This window comes from Mirounga leonina, unplaced genomic scaffold, assembly GCF_011800145.1.
Source record: "Mirounga leonina isolate KUSES-001 unplaced genomic scaffold, KU_Mleo_1.0 Mir_175, whole genome shotgun sequence".
NCBI lineage: Eukaryota > Metazoa > Chordata > Mammalia > Carnivora > Phocidae > Mirounga > Mirounga leonina.
Genome location: NW_023270453.1, coordinates 6,179,215 through 6,195,329, shown reverse-complemented (window position 1 = coordinate 6,195,329; position 16,115 = coordinate 6,179,215). Strand labels below are relative to the sequence as shown.

Below are 16,115 nucleotides of genomic sequence, written 5' to 3'. Positions count from 1 at the left end.
AGGTACCTGTTACATATTTGTTGATGTTCTCTTACCTTGTGTTGTTGATGCTGTTTTGTTTTTACATGAAGAACTTCCAAAGTACAGGGTTTTGTTTTATGTTTCTCATGAAAGATCTATTTACTTAAACATGGAAGTCTGTAAAGAAATAGAGTAATAGCACAGAAATGCACATAATAGAGGAGAAAAATTTACTATATATCAAAATATGATATGTTCCTGACTTATTTTTGCTTTCATTAGAAACTGATTGGATACAAAGAATAATTATAACATGCATATAAGGTATGATGAGTTACAGTAAAATTGACGACCATAAAACCACCACCCAGGGTAAGAGATAGAGTGTTCTGGGCACCTCTGAGGGCCCCCGTGTGCCACTCCATCATGTCATGGGGCTTCTCCCTAGAGAAAACCACTACCGTGAATTTTGGGTTGTCATTCCCTTGCTTTTCTCTGTAGTCTGGCACATATGTTGATATGTTCAAACAATGTGCAGTTGAGTCTTGAATGTTTTGAGCTGATATAAATGGAATCCCTGAATTCTTCTGCAACTTGATTTTTTTCCCCTCAGTATTATTTCCTGAGATGTATCCAACTGGATGTGTATTTTATTCTTTTCCACTGCTGTATGCTATTTTTACATCATTTAAAAAAATTTTTTTATTATTATGTTATGTTAATCACCATATATTACATCATTAGTTTTTGATGTAGTGTTTCATGATTCATTGTTTGCATATAACACCCGGTGCTCCATGCACTATACGCCCTCTTTAACATCTATCACCAGGCTAACCCATCCCCTTACCCCGCTCCAAAAAAAATGTAAGAAGGAAAACTGGCCATGAAGCACACATCTTCAGTATTTGCTGTTTAAGGGAACTTCTACCTTCATTTCCATTTTCATCTTTTGGTTTGGCTTTATGCATTCCCTGGTGAAGAAGAAGGATATGTTGTTTATTAGTGCTCAAAGGGAACTAAGAGATTATTTGGCTCAATGGTGTATGAAGTACCTGAGACCCAGGGAAAGGAAGGGACCCATCCAAAGTTACAAAACAGTCATGTCTTTGGGCATCTAGTTCTTGTCTACATCTCACACCTCCTCAAAAGAAAGAGGGGCTCACCCTCTGTCAATCTTTTGTACCTTCTCTTTTCTTCAGGAATAATTCATCAAGATACTGAAAGAGAGACTATGTCTAGACTCATTTCAAAGCAACCACAGGTCCTGATTTTTAGAAAAAAAAAATACAAGGACTTGATTGTGTAATGCATGTTGATACTCTTAAGCACTTGTTCCATTTTCTGCCATCTAGGACATAGGCTCTTTGTGGATTGCAAAGTTTTCTTTTCCCATTTGCAATAAAAGAAACTAGTGAGAAAAGTAAGTTAAAAAAATTAAGTAGCTCTCAAACTTTAGTACACACAAGAATCTTCTGGAAATTCAGATTCTGAGGCCACACTCAGAAACACTGATACAGAAGGACTACAGAAGGGTCCAGGAATCTTTGCTTTTAACAAGCACCCAGATGATTGACATGGTCATCCAGTAACCTTGAGCAAATATATAAAGGAAATGAGCTCGTGCGCTGTATTGGAAAACAGGCTGCCAAGAATATTCTTGGTTCCCATGAATAGAATAAAAAAATATACAGAGAAGCAAAAATGGAAATAATAGGAGCAATTAGAAGCTTGATTTCAGCAAATTATGGAAGAAGGATGGAGAATAGAGAGAGTGTAAAAAGCTATTATTTACTTTTTTTTTAATTGAGGTATAATTGACATATAGCATTATATTAGTTTCAGGTGTACTATGTAAAGGGTCGATATTTGTATACATTGTGAAATGATCACCGAATAGGTCTAGTTAACACCCATAAACACATAGTTACAGAATTTTTTTCCTGTGATGAGAAATTTTAAGATCTACTCTCTTAGCAACGTGCAAATATGCAGTATAGTATTATCAATTATAGTAAACATGCCATACATTAGATCCCCATGATTTACTTATTTTATAACTGGAAAGTTGTACCTTTTGACCACCTGCACCCATTTTGCCCACCCCCTACGCCACAGCCTCTAGCAACCACCAATCTGTTCTCTGTATTTATGAGCTCATTTGGTTTTATTTTTTAGATTCCACATATAAGTGAGATCATATGGTATTTGTCTGTCTCATTTCACTTAGCATAATGCCCTCAAGTTCCCTCCGTGTCGTTGCAAATGGCAAGATTTCCTTCTCTTGTGCAGCTGAATAACATTTCATTTTATATATACCACATTTTCTTTATCCATTTATCTGTTGGTGGACACTTAGGCTGTTTCCATGTCTCGGTTCTTGGAAAGAATGCTGCAGTGGGGTCAGAGACTTCTGCAAGTCAGCAGTGTAGGAAGATCCTGAACTCACGTCCTCCCACGGACAAACCAAATCCACAGCTCCAGCTCTGAAAAATATCTGAAAACTAGATGAATTGCTTCTCCACAACAAAGGGTAGAAAAACCACATCCAGACAGGCAGGAGAGATGGAGATAATGGTCTCACCAAAAACCCCAGCCCTGGAGTGGCAACACACAACAGGGTTTGGTAACCCACATGAGGTACCCCAACTCCTGGGATCTGCATTGGAGACATGAGCCCCCAAAATGTCTGGCTTGGAAAACCAACAGGGCTGATGTCTAGAGGACCCAGAGTAGTGTAGAAAACTGAGATTTCCCCTTTTAAAGGGCTCAAGTGAGCTCTCACTTGCCTTGAGACCCAGTGAAAAAATAGCAGTTGGAAAAGCACCTAGACTATATGTAGAAGGCACTGGATGGATTGAAATGTGCTGGCATGGGAATGTGGTTTTGTCTTATCATGTTCTTCTAAATAGAATAGCTTGCTTTCTTAGAAATTTCCCTTAAAAGCAATTTGAATTATCATGATAGTAACTTTATCTGCTTAGTATTTTTGTTATAAAATACTTTCACATTCTTATAACCCATGAAATTATATGTCCAGTCTATAATCCCTTTTACAGAGGGGTAAACTGAGACTCAGAGGAATTCATCAAAGCTATCGGTTAGTTGAGTACTATACATTTTTTTTTTTAAAGATTTTATTTATTTGACAGAGAGAGACGCAGCAAGGGAGGGAACACAAACAGGGGGAGAGGGAGAGGGAGAAGGAGGCTTCCCGCGGAGCAGGGATCCTGATGTAGGGCTCGATCCCAGGACCCTGGGATCATGACCTGAGCTGAAGGCAGATGCTTAATGACTGAGCCACCCAGGCGCCCCAAGTACTATACATTTTTAAATTTATATGTAAAATTAAATTTTTTAAGCTACATTTTTAAAAATTAAGCATTTTCTCTAATCTGCTTTCATGAGTCATGTTTGAAATCTCTGAGCCATATTTTTTAGAAATCATGTTAAAGTTAAGGAAATGTAGGGCAACTGGATGGCTCAGTTGGTTAAGTATCTGCCTTTGGCTCAGGTTGTGATCCCTCGGTCCAGGGATTGAGCCCTGCTAGGGTGCCCTGCTCAGTGGGGAGTCTCCTTCTCCCTCTCTCCCAGCCCCTCCCTTCCCCCCCCACACCCCCCCCCCCGGCTCAGGCTCACTCTCTCTCAATAAATAAATAAAATCTTACAAAAAAATAAATAAAGCTAAGGAAATGTAAACAAATACACCTTTTTTCATTGTTTTAGGACAAACTAAGATTCTAATATATCTTTTTCTCCAATTCTTGTTTGTTTTTAATTTGTTTTAGCTTTGATCTGCTTTTGGAGAACATCTTCCCCTATAAATTATCAAATGAAGCTTTAATGGACAAATCTTCCTTTTTTTCCAGTAAATTCTTAGAGCATTATTTTCTTTACAAAGCCATGCATTCCACTGACTTTTCAACAAGAAATTCTGAATCCTACAGTAGCTTCCAATGAGAGCATTTATGCTTCCCTTAATGTTCCTCTTTCCAACGTCCCTCCAACTTAACTTATAGAGGAAGGAAATGATTGAAGACATCGTCAAGAAGGTTTGGCTTCACCAGGTGACACGAATCCCCGAGGTAAAGAGTTGGAGTACAGTCCAGAGTTGCTGATGGGATAGTACAAACGCATGGCCAGCGAAACATCTGTCTCAGTTTTCTGCATGACGACAACGATCAATCGCTGGTCCTGCAGGATTTGATGTTGTGGGAATTACGCGCTCGCAGCAACGACCCTTAATATCACAGACTCCCTCTGCCAGGTGGAGAGAAATGTCGAAATTTGGTGGGAAGAATCAAGATAAGGCCTTTGTTTGTAGACAGAAAATACACACTTTCTTTGTGGGAAGCAATACGCGCTGCTTTTGAACGAGCTGCTGAAGAGAACTTCAACCTCAATGACGACGTCAAGAACAGGTGAATGATTCGTTTACATAAACTTACAACCGGAAGTGATCACACATTACAGTGAACTGGATAAGAAAGTCAAATACTCATAGGTGGAGGAGACGACTATCACACAGTGTGACTTTAGAAGAATTGAAAGACAATCTAAAACTCCAAAATGCTTACTCAAGGTGCCACCACTGTATCTGAAATTCACACCATTGGACAAATCCCTACTTTGGAATAATGAAGTATATCTCTAAGTGCATTCTCCATGGAGCATTAATAGTTGTTATACTAAGAAAAAAAACCATACAGACAGATATGTTCATTAGTGCTCATAAATTTGGGGAAAATCTCAGGTTTAAACAAATAGCTCTCTTTACTGTAGAACTTACCTGTGCTTGGAAAAACTACAAAGTGTTATGAATCTCCAATAACAGACTATACATATGGGGTTTTTCCAAACTTGATTGGCCATAAGAGACCCTTTTTTTAAACAATATATCTTACCAAATTTTTAGGTTTTTCTAAGATTAGAAAATGCATCTTTCCCAGAAGACCCCCAATAGTATGCAAATGTCCTAACAAGATGGACAAGTCATGAACTTATTATCATTCATGAATACTTGAGCATGGCTTTTTGTTTTTTTCCATCAAAACAAGTAGCTTCAGAGAAGAGAAACTTGCAGCCACAAGGGATGTACGTTTGAACATGAAAGAGAATGAGTGTTGGAGGGGGATGGTGGGGGTGAGGAGGATTGCCTGGCAGGTGGACTCAAGTGTAGCAGACTAAGAATTACTACCCCTCTCAGAACGAGGAGAGAGCGCATAATGGGGAGTCCAGAGAACATGAGAGAATCACCAAACAGACCAGAATGGAAGTGAACAGGGGAAATGGACAGAGGCATTAAAGGCAATTTTTGTTCATGGAAATCTTTTGGTTCAGACTACTTTAACCAGGAGAAAAATTCACTATTTCTTATTTCCAGGGGCAGCCAGCCATTACAGCCCGCCCTGTTTCAGAGTCCTCCAAATGTCATTCTTTCTGCTGTCAAACATACAGGAGTATGATTACGGTGTGCAAAATGGGGGAGGCCTCCAGCAATGCAAAGTTAATGCCTAACATACAATATAGTGTGACCCTCCAGTGCTCTGAACACCAGATACATTCAAACTCCTTTGTTTTATGGAAAATGGGTTCATTTCACTCTTTTAAAACCATCACTCAGAACCATATATAGGATTTCACTCATACATCGAATTTAAGAAGCAAAACAAAGGAACTAAGGGGAAAAAAAGAGACAAACCAAAAACCAGACTCTTAATATAGAGAAGAAACATGGTTACCAGAGGGGAGGTGGGTGGGGAGGGTGGTAGGGGAAACAGGTGATGGGGATGAAGGAGGGCACTTGTTGTGATGAGCACCGAGTGATGTGTGGAAGTGTTGAATCACTATATTGTACACCCAAAACTGATGCAACACTGTATGTTAACTTCACTGGAATTAGTTTTTTAAAAAAGATAATAGAAAAAAAATAAGGGCATGAGTTAAAAGTGTATATACAGCAAAGCTAGAAAAAAACCCCACAATTTTGCATGTATTCTTGTGATGAGAGTTTTAGATTCTACTCCTAGGGATATTAATTTCTCCTGCATGAGATATTAATTTCTCCTGCAAAGTGAAGTTTTAGTCAATTTTAAAATTAAAGTTCTCAGATATCTCAAAGAATTAGGGCTTCACTTGAACCTAAAAGCAACTTTTGTGCATTGCCTCTCATTATAGCTGAATATGGTTCAAAAGTGGTGACAGAGGTTCTATTTTGGGAGAAGAGCACGTCAGCACCGTAATTCAATGAAGACATGATACATGTGCGGACTGTTACTTTGAACTGATCCTTTCCCAACTGAAGGAAAAACGTGTCTTGCCACAGCAGGAGGGGTTTTTTCCCTTCTTCCTACTTCAAGTCATGTATTCCACCTTAATACTCACATTCAATGAAATATTTTCATGTGAGATTTCTACCGCCTGTCAAAAGGCCCAATCTGCCTGCTATGTGATGTGCTAAGATATTTGTACTATATCAACTGTTAATTAGAGTGACGGCCTGCAAGTTCTGTCTTTTTTTAAATTTAGTGCAGCTCTTGGCATCTAGGCTTAGGTTAAAAGTGCAGGCTGACATAACTACTCTCCTTTTCCACTTACCCCATGTTCTCTGAATGCTGACAGAAATATTTTTTATGCTGATTTAAGTCAGGCTGTCTTGTTATCTGAAAGAGGAAAGAAGGCAAGCAAAAAAATTAGGGAAATAAACATTTCCATGACTTCACTGATGCCAGAAGGAAAGTAATAATCCCACCTCTGAGAGGTCTAAGTGACATCTTATTCCTACATGATTTATTTTAAAATACTGAATTTGTCTGATGTTAAAAAAAATAGTATGTTGTTTTCTATGACCATAATCAGTGATGTGAGTTAAGAATAGCTTGTCCTTTTAAGTCCTTGATTAATCTCAAATCCTGTATCTTCCACCTTTTTTCTTCTCTACCTTTCTGTCTATCCCCCTGCCCCCCCCCATTACAAAGTCATTTTCAAATAAAGCTGGTTGAGGATCACGAATCTGAGCCACAGGAATGACTCAGGGCAGGTGCATCTGCGAAGTCAGGCATGAGCAATGAAGAGTCAGACTAGGTTTTCATGCAATTCACAGGCAAGAAACAGCTCCCAGACAAGGCAAAGGGACTTCTATCCACTCTGCTGATCAGGTAGAGGAATTTTATGGCACAGTCTCAGTTGCACATGGCTGCTTTTAAACTAAGCCCAGCATAAACAGATGTCCACCGGCATCTCTGGTCTGAAAGCCTGGCCAGTGCTATGACTGAACATTGTTTCCAGAGCACACAACCAAAGGCGCCTAGAAACGCACCAAGATTGGTTGCAAAGTAAGATACCGCCAACATGACGGGTCAGATCAATGATACCAAACACTGCTGCAATCAAAATAGCGAAGCAAGTTAGTTAACATCGTCGCCTTTTGTTTGTTTTGGGCAAAAACGAAGCCAGCAGTTCCTTGCATGGTCTTCTCTACTCCACTGGCTGACAAAGTCACGTGCCTTCCTATTTCAAATAATCATTGGCTCCAGGGCTCTGGTTACCAGGTTTCTTTCTGTTTAATGACCGGGTCAGAATGTTTAGTAGGGACAGGCCAAGCAGAGTGGAGATGGAGTCCCTACCATCGGTGGTATTCCTGGGACACTGTGAAGTTGACCAAGGTCCAGCACGATCTGCCTTGGAAGTGAGTCCTTCCGGGTGCCCCTCCAGGCTCAGGCTCTCCAGATCTGCCCCAGTCCTAATTCTAGCAGGGAGGCCCGTAAGGCCAGCCCTAATGCTACCAACTTACACTGCTCCCCGCATCATTTCCTCGCCCCACACCACACAGATAAAGGGGGGGGTCTTTGTGAGAAGTGTCACAGTGTCTCACCAGGAAATGCTTCGGATCCCTGATTTAAGAAGAGGAGCAAGCCAGGGGGCCTTCCTCTTCACCCCGAATCTGCCAAGTACAATATAGCCTTTTTCACAAATACATATTTTATGACTTTGTTAAGCCTCTGTCTGTATACTCATGCTCTGAACATTATAGGATTTTGAATATTAACGTTAAAATCGTCTTCTCAATATTGGGGTGCCTGGGTGGCTCCGTCATTAAGTGTCTGCCTTCGGCTCAGGTCATGGTTCCAGGGTCCTGGGATCGAGCCCCGCATTGGGCTCCCTGCTAGGCCAGGAGCCTGCTTCTCCCTCTCCTGCTCCCCCTGCTTGTGTTCCCTCTCTCACTGTCTCTCTCTCTCTGTCAAATAAATAAATAAAATCTTAAAAAAAAAAAAAGTCTTCTCAATATGTACCTGTTGTAGACATTATTCCTTGGGGGAATTGTAATCCCTTATTGTAAGGCTGAGACCAAGTCAAATTTATTCATTTGTTGTGGAATTTAACTAGCATCCTATGTGCTTAATTCTGTTGTGAGAGAAGTTTTATAAGTCACTTCTACCTTATTTTTTGTGTCTCCGAGAAGTACTATCATTAGGTAATTTTCAAGACAAGTTAAATTTGGCAAAACTGTGTTAAGAAGTATGGCATTTGCTGTCACTTTGCAAGTCTGATTTGTAACAGTAATACTTTCCCTACTCTTTGGAATCCTGCATCCAGGATATGGTGCTGCCTGAAATATTGAAATACTACTGGATGTCTTAATAGTAGGAGAGTGGCTGCCTCTGGAGGGGGTAGGGGTGGGCGGGCAATGAGACCAGAGAGGAGAGAGTGCTTGGGGTGTCTATGGTATTGGTAGTGTTGGGTGGTGGGTTTACAGATGTTTATTTATTTTATATCCATAACGTTCATTGAATATATTCTTCTGTATCAATTAAAAATACCATGTGCCTGGGGGGTGCCTGGGTGGCTCAGTCCGCTAAGCATCCAACTCTTGATTTTGGCTCAGGTCATGATCTCAGGGTATTGAGATCAAGCCCTAGGGTGGGCTCTGCCCTGAGTATGGAGCCTGCTTAAGATTCTCTCTCCCTCTCCCTCTCCCTCTTCCTCTGCCCCTCCCTCCCTCTCTAAAAAAAATTATAAAAAATACCATGTACCTGATATTCAAATAGGACTATCTGTTAAAGCTTCCACAAATTTATGCACCTAACGTTAAGATAGTTCTGTATTAAAATGACCACATAATCTTCACATCCTATTACCATGAAAACATCAGAATAATAAAATGCTCTATTTTAAGGAACTTTAAGAAAAGAATGCCAAAATCTAATATAGATGTTTTCCTATTACATCTGTTACTATTAACACAAATTCTAACCTTAATCTCACACATATGCCATGATGATGGGAGTGCTTTCTGACTCACTCACTCTGTTTCTCTGAAGTTAAAACCTTTCTCTGGGACCTCAGATTCTTTGAGTTAAAAGCCCTTTTGAGTTTGCTTATTTCTCAGTGGTTGGTGATTTTTAAAAATCCCAGCAAATGTCCTTTGCCTCTTTCTGAGAGAAGAGAGTTGGATACTAGATTGTTTTTAAGATCTTCTTCTGACTCTAAAAATCTGATTCTGTGACAATACAGGAAAGTGTTAGCCTGCCTTCCAGCTTCCCTGTTCTCAAAGCATCTGGTTCCTTCTTTACACAATTGAAGATAAAGAAGAATGCAGGGAGTCAGGAACTATTTTGCTCCCTGACTTCCCAGTTCTTTACTTTTCAGTGAGATTCACCAGCCCAACACCTCCTATGTTGTCCCACCTCTGCTACACACACACACACACACACACACACACACACACACACACACACACAGTATACAAGGAGCCTGGCCTCACGGAGTTTCCGGCTTAGGTCCAATCTTGCTCCTGCTGATGTGTGCCAGATACTCACTCTCTTGTCTAGATCATAACAGCTAACATTTCTTTTTTTTTTTTTGAGATTTTATTTATTTATTTATTTGTCAGAGAGAGAGAGAGAGACAGCATTAGCAGGGGGAGCAGGCAGAGGGAGAAGCAGGCTCCCTGCTGAGCAAGGAGCCCGATGTGGGACTCAATCCCAGGACACTGGGATCATGACCTGAGCCGCAGGCAGACGCTTAACTGAATGAGCCACCCAGGCATCCCATAGCAAATGTTTCTTGATCCCTTTGCTATGTCCTGTGTTAAGCACTTAACTTCGATTACTGGGTCATTATTTCTTAGCATTTGGGTTTTGGAGTCAACCAGTCCTAGATTTACATCTCAGGTTAGCCCTTTATCAGCTATGAAACCTTGAGCAAAAAGAATTCACATCTCTGAGCCTCAGTTTTCACATCTGTAAAATGGGGGATTATGTAAATATAAAATCTTAAAAATGTTGACAAAGGGCTACTAGAATAGAGACTGGCACACAGATTGTCATAAATGTAAAAAATGCTATTTGTTGTTATTATTAGTAGTATTATTACCAGCACCACCACACTGACCAATATTCCTAAGTCCTTGATTTAGGAATTGCCTGCAGCTCTGATACTTGATTTTCTTGCCCCCAGCCTGGGTATCAGATCCCTTCTCCTGACCTTCTGGACCCTGGGGTCTCCACAGGGGTGAAATCCTTAGAGTGCTACACCCTGAGGCCCACCTACTCTTCTCACGCTGTTGACTTTGTTCTATTCCTATATCTGACTTCTCTGTACCTAAACCCTCATCACACCTCCTGCCTAGCACCCTCCCCCAGCACTGTTCTGAAGACTCCAGATAAGACACTCGCAGAGCCCTCACACTTAACCCACACAAAAACCCTATGAAGGTTTTCTTCCATCCTCAACATACAAATTCTATCTCTGGTCCCAAGACAGCCCCTTCAATTCCTATCACCTCCCAGCCAGATGGAGCACGTATCAAACCTGCTAAGTCACGTGGCTATGCTTAGCTTTCAGAGAGGCTGCGATGGGTGTATCTTGAAGAGGGTGGCCATGAATCCTGGGGAATTATTAGTGTGAAAGCAAAGAACATATTTTCAGGACAGCCAGCAAGCTGCCAGAGACAGGTCATAGTATTTTCATTTCACAGGTAATAGTATTTTCATTTCCCATGACTCAGGGAAATTAAGAGGTCCCACAGCCTGAAAGTCAAGGAGCCAGGAACTGAAGTCAGGTCTTTCAGACTCTGGAGCTACGTCTGAAGGTACCTGTCGGTGCTGCCTGGTTCCCCTTGTTTGCTGAGAATGTAGCTTTGTCTGGCACCCTCTGTCAGGAGATTTGTCCCTGATTCCCACCCCCATTCTACCTGGAAGATTGAAGCAAACTCTTCTCTCTGATTATTTTAGCTACAACATGGTTTTTATATACCCTCCTACAATTTTAGATATCCCAGTATATTGTTACTTCTCTTAATATTTACTAAGTGACACAATCAAGCCAACTATTCACACAGAAGAATTCTTTAAGAGCTAAGGTTGCAAAGGCTGTGTTCCTCACATAGTACAAAATATTGCAAACCATTATTCCAACCAGGTCTCTGAGGAGCAATTTAAATTAATTTTGCGAGGGGAAAAAATCACACACACACATAATCAAAAAAATATCCTGAAATGATAACAAGGAAATTATCCATATTACTTAAAGAGAAAACAGTAGAATTATTTGAATTATAAATTCAAGCCATCGCTTTAACATTTGCTTCAAGTCCACATTGCTTTGTTTTTCAACACAGAGACAACGACTATTTGGTATTCTTCACAGACACATATGCCTGGGCTTACAGTTAATGAATAGCTTCCCTGCTGACTTTTTTGGGTTTAATTTCATTCTGTTTCACTTAGCTCTCAACACTGTATTTATTAGAGATCAATAATCGCATTATTTTGTGCTAACAGATGCCTCTAACACTTAAATAATTCTCCCAAGGATTTGGGAAGCCATTTAATATTAGTTATTAATATTAGCTGGCTAAAGGTCGGTGGTTTTCAAGTGGCATCCGGAACCACCCAGTCCTCTTACCAGGACAATACCATATTAATTAGGGTCGACGATCTGCTGTAACAAATGATCCCCACATCTCAGTGGCTTAAGACAATAAGAGTAAATTTTTCAATCACATTTTCTCACAGTTAGGGTTGGTAGGCGGGCGTTCTGCTCCACGTCCGTTCAAATACAGCCTGCTTCTGTCCTATGGTTCCATTTTCCAGGTTCTAGGCATTCTCTCCATCCTACCCATGAATGGAGAAAGAGTGGAGGATGCTGGGTGGGTGGGAGGTTTTCAGATGGGCCCTCTGGGTGTCACTTCTACCATATCCCATTGGCTGGCACCCAGTGGTAGACCACACCTGACTGCAAGGGAGGCTGGGAAGTAGCAGAGCTATGTGCCCAGGAGAAGGAGGAAATAGCTTTCGTGAGCACCTAGCCGCCAAATAAAATTGAGTCTCTGCCACAGATGCCAAATCTGCTAGGCAAGAACAAATAATAGGGTCAATTTAAAAAGTATTTTTTTAATTAATGATAATATAATTGAAAATTATGACCTCTTATGTATACTAGCCAATCTAGTGAGAGTAACAGGTTCTAAATTCATGTCCGCTTTTTACAAGTTATTTACAAGCAGCTAAGGGCAAAATTTTTTTATGATGATAAAATATTCATAAAATAAAGTTTAACATTTTAACTGTTTTTAAGTGTAGAGTTCAACCACATTCAGCACTCTCACACTGCTGGGCAACTGTCACCACTGTCCACCTCCACACATCGAAACTCTGTACCCATTAAACACTTAACTCCTCATTCTCCCTCCCCCCAGCCTCTGGGAAGAACCATTCTACTGTGTGTCTTTATGAATTTGACCATTTTTAGGCATTTCCTGTAAGTGAAATCATACAGCATGTGTCCTTTTGCGTCTGGTTTATTTCACTTAGCATAATGCCTTCAAAGCTCATCATCCGTATTGTAGCATTATCAACATTCCCTTTAAAGCTGAATAACACTCCATTGTATGCATCTACCACATTTTGTTTATCCATTCATCCGCTAATGGGCCCTTGGCTTGTTGCCACCTTTTGTCTATTGTGAGTAATGCTGTTATGAACACAGGTGTACAAATATCTGTTCAAGTCCCTGCTTTCACCCTTTTGGGGCTATATACCCAGAAGTGGAGTTGCTGGATCATTAAGTAATTCTGTGTTTAATTTTTTAGGGAACTGCTCTACTGTTTTCCACAGTGGCTGTGAAAGTCAGAACAGCTCTGGAGACAAACTTGTAATTGGCTTCAACAAAAGGTTGTAAATGACTCATTTGTAAAGGTACAGTCCCCATTAAAAAGTTTCCCAAACTGGGGGACTATCTGTTTTCAATATAGCTCTGTAAGAACTAGAAAAGTTTTAATTTCATTTTTCCTTTGCCTTTAAGTGAAGTGATAAAAAATACTGAGTAATTAGTTGTATTCTCTGGGAGGCATAAAGAAGAGGAATTTGATCGAAAACGTGTGTTGAAGGCTCTGTCCTAGCCCTCTTGTGACATTGGTATCTAATAGATTTCCTGGAAATGATGGGACTAGTTTATCATACTACGACTAAAAATTAAACCAAGAAAATCTCTGCAGCACTGTCAATTTTAACTTCCAATTAACAATGAAAACCTGACAGCCCACCATTTACAAACTGATATCGTCATCTGTGCTTTGTGTCTGCAGCTCATCTGATAATTATCTGGATTACTTCATATTTTGACCTCTTGGGATTTTTTTTCCCCACAGATTATTTTTGTGTAAATATTTAAAACAACTAACTAGAGTGATGAAAACCTGAGTGCTTTCCAGAAGTTTCATCCAAACAGCGAGGGGTTTTGGATGTTTGGTTTTGATTTCATTCTCTCTGCCAATTTCAGGTTTCTGAGTACAAGTGCTGTCAAAATTCAAAGATACTATAAAAATGAAAAGCAGGTACTGTGGAAATGAGAGCACATTTGAACTAAATCCTTCTCTGACAGATTGATTTGGAAACCTTTGGTTCCTTAATAATATGATTTTTAACTTGGCTATTTCATCACAGGCGTATAGCAGTACATTGATATTCTAGGTTTCAAAAAATATCCCCAAGTTCAGCTTTTCCAGGACGAAAGGCTGAAAAATGAAGTTGGGCACAAGGTTTGATACCAGATTATCATTCTTGATGGCAGAACATCATAAAAGACCCCTTTTATCCGTTCTTGTCTGCGTATCCCCAGGGCTAGCGGATATTGGGGGCCAGTACTGGAGAATGCTTATTTTAATTATTTTTCAGTAAAATAGCATTTGGTGCTTAACCAACAGTAGTGTTTAAATCACTTACGATGTGAAATGGAATTATACAGTATATACTCCATGCCACCAATACCATATGCCACCAACATTTTTCACTGTGGTACACTGGATTTGCATGGATTTCTCTCCCCTTGTTTGAGCACACGTGCTCACAATAGTTTCATAAAGCTCCTGCTCTAAGACACCTACATTATTAATTTGAAGTTTCTTTGAAGGTATTTCTTTCAAAGAGAAATAAAATGTAGACTAGTTTCTCTTGAACACTATCTTTTAAGGAGTAAAGCCAAAGAAAGTAAGAGCCTGCATGTGAAATCTATCACAAATCTTGCACCAATGGGTGCAACAGGAGCAGTGGAGAATTTAGTAACTTCCATAAAGAAAAGCTGACATCATTTTTAAACATGGATCTTGCGTCTAATTTCACATCCGGCAGTACGGACTAGCAAAATGCGTAGCATAATAAATAATGGACTTTTAGGTCTCTCCACAACTATTGTCAGGTACACATTTATACGGCTTCATGGTTGCAGCATGAACAATCAAAGTGTTAGCCAGCACCGAAATCACTCTAGAAGCTTCCCTCGATCCATCTCTTCATTATATAATCTCAGTATGAGCCCCAGCGATATACAGCTCTCTAGTGATATACAGCTCTCAATACTCATCCCTCCAGAGTTCTTAACCTCTACATTTATTCTTGTCTCTCCTCCTGTCGGACCCTATTTTTATCCCCTTCCCTGTTCCTAGGATTTGAGGATCCGCCATCCTTAAGGACCATTGCTCTCCTTCAGTTCTGTCTCCCTGCCTAGCCTTTACCAAGCAACTTCTCATAGTTTTACCCTCCTTAAAAAATGAACACACACACACACACACACACACAACTTCATTTCCTTTTCTCTTCTTTTTCTGATTAAATAAATCAATTGATTACCAAGCCTCCTATCAAAGTGCCCTGCTCTCAACTAAGAAGGTGTGGTGTACTGACATCGACCGAAGTGGGTTCTAGTCCTGGCCAGGCACAAGGTACTTCTCTCTCTGGATCTGTTTCCTCATCTGGAATTGGAGGAGACAATGATCCTACCACATGTAGGTTGTTCTAAAAATTAAGCAAGATAACATATACGCATCACCTAGAGTAGCAGCATTGGCCTCAGGAAACTCTATCCATTATCATCATCATCATCATCATTAAAGGTTTACCTTCCTTTCAAATGATACCTGGAGATTCTTCCCATTTGAGTCCCCATCCTCTTTCCCAGAATTCGGGATAAAATGAATTGAATACAGTGTACTACTTAAAGGAATTACTCTGTATCACGACAACTGTTCCTAGCGCTGTTTTTGTGGACAGAGGCCCTCACTTTCACTAAGCCAGCTGCTATAGGAAGTGCTAAGGCCAGTTCAAGCGCTACTATTCCCTACAGACTCTGTAAAGATGAGAAACCTCAGGCCCAGGGACATGAAACAGTGGAGAAACAAACCCAAAGTTGCTTTGTATTCAGAATGATGATCCAAATCCTGTTCGAGATATTAAATTGCCAGTGCACCCCTCTGATTAGTAATCCTTGGAGAAAGCTAAAATCGCTACTAAAGCCTCCATGTTCCAGGCTTTTCTGTAAGACGTGCGATCCTGGGAAAATGCAGCCGCTTCCTTTCCCCTTGGGGGATCTAGCCCCTAGTCCTTTTCCTGCCAGGACATTTGGGGGGTACCTACAATAGACTCTTACGCAGAGAAAGTGGGCTCCCAGCTCAGCCGCTGAACGGATCCTGCAGCTACCAGCTCTTTGCCCGCTCCAAGGTTAGGGCAGGCCACCAGCCTGACACCTCGCGGACTTGGCCTGGAGGCGGGCTGGGCGGGTCCTGGGCCCCGCTGGGCGTGGCGTAGGGCCAGATGGGGCGCAGCATCACGCAGGGCGTGACCTAGGGCTGGGTGGGGCGTGGCCCGGGCCCAGCAGAA

At 40.8% G+C, this 16,115-nt stretch overlaps 1 long non-coding RNA gene across 1 annotated transcript; it reads right to left on the bottom strand.

Annotated features, from left to right (window-relative positions):
* Positions 1-3,833: 3,833 nt before the first annotated feature.
* Positions 3,834-15,985, bottom strand: LOC118021542. The gene is made up of 3 exons (XR_004682217.1): positions 15,873-15,985; positions 6,559-6,623; positions 3,834-4,649 (listed from the first exon to the last, which is right to left on the bottom strand). It is a non-coding gene; the product is annotated as an uncharacterized LOC118021542 (long non-coding RNA).
* Positions 15,986-16,115: the final 130 nt, after the last annotated feature.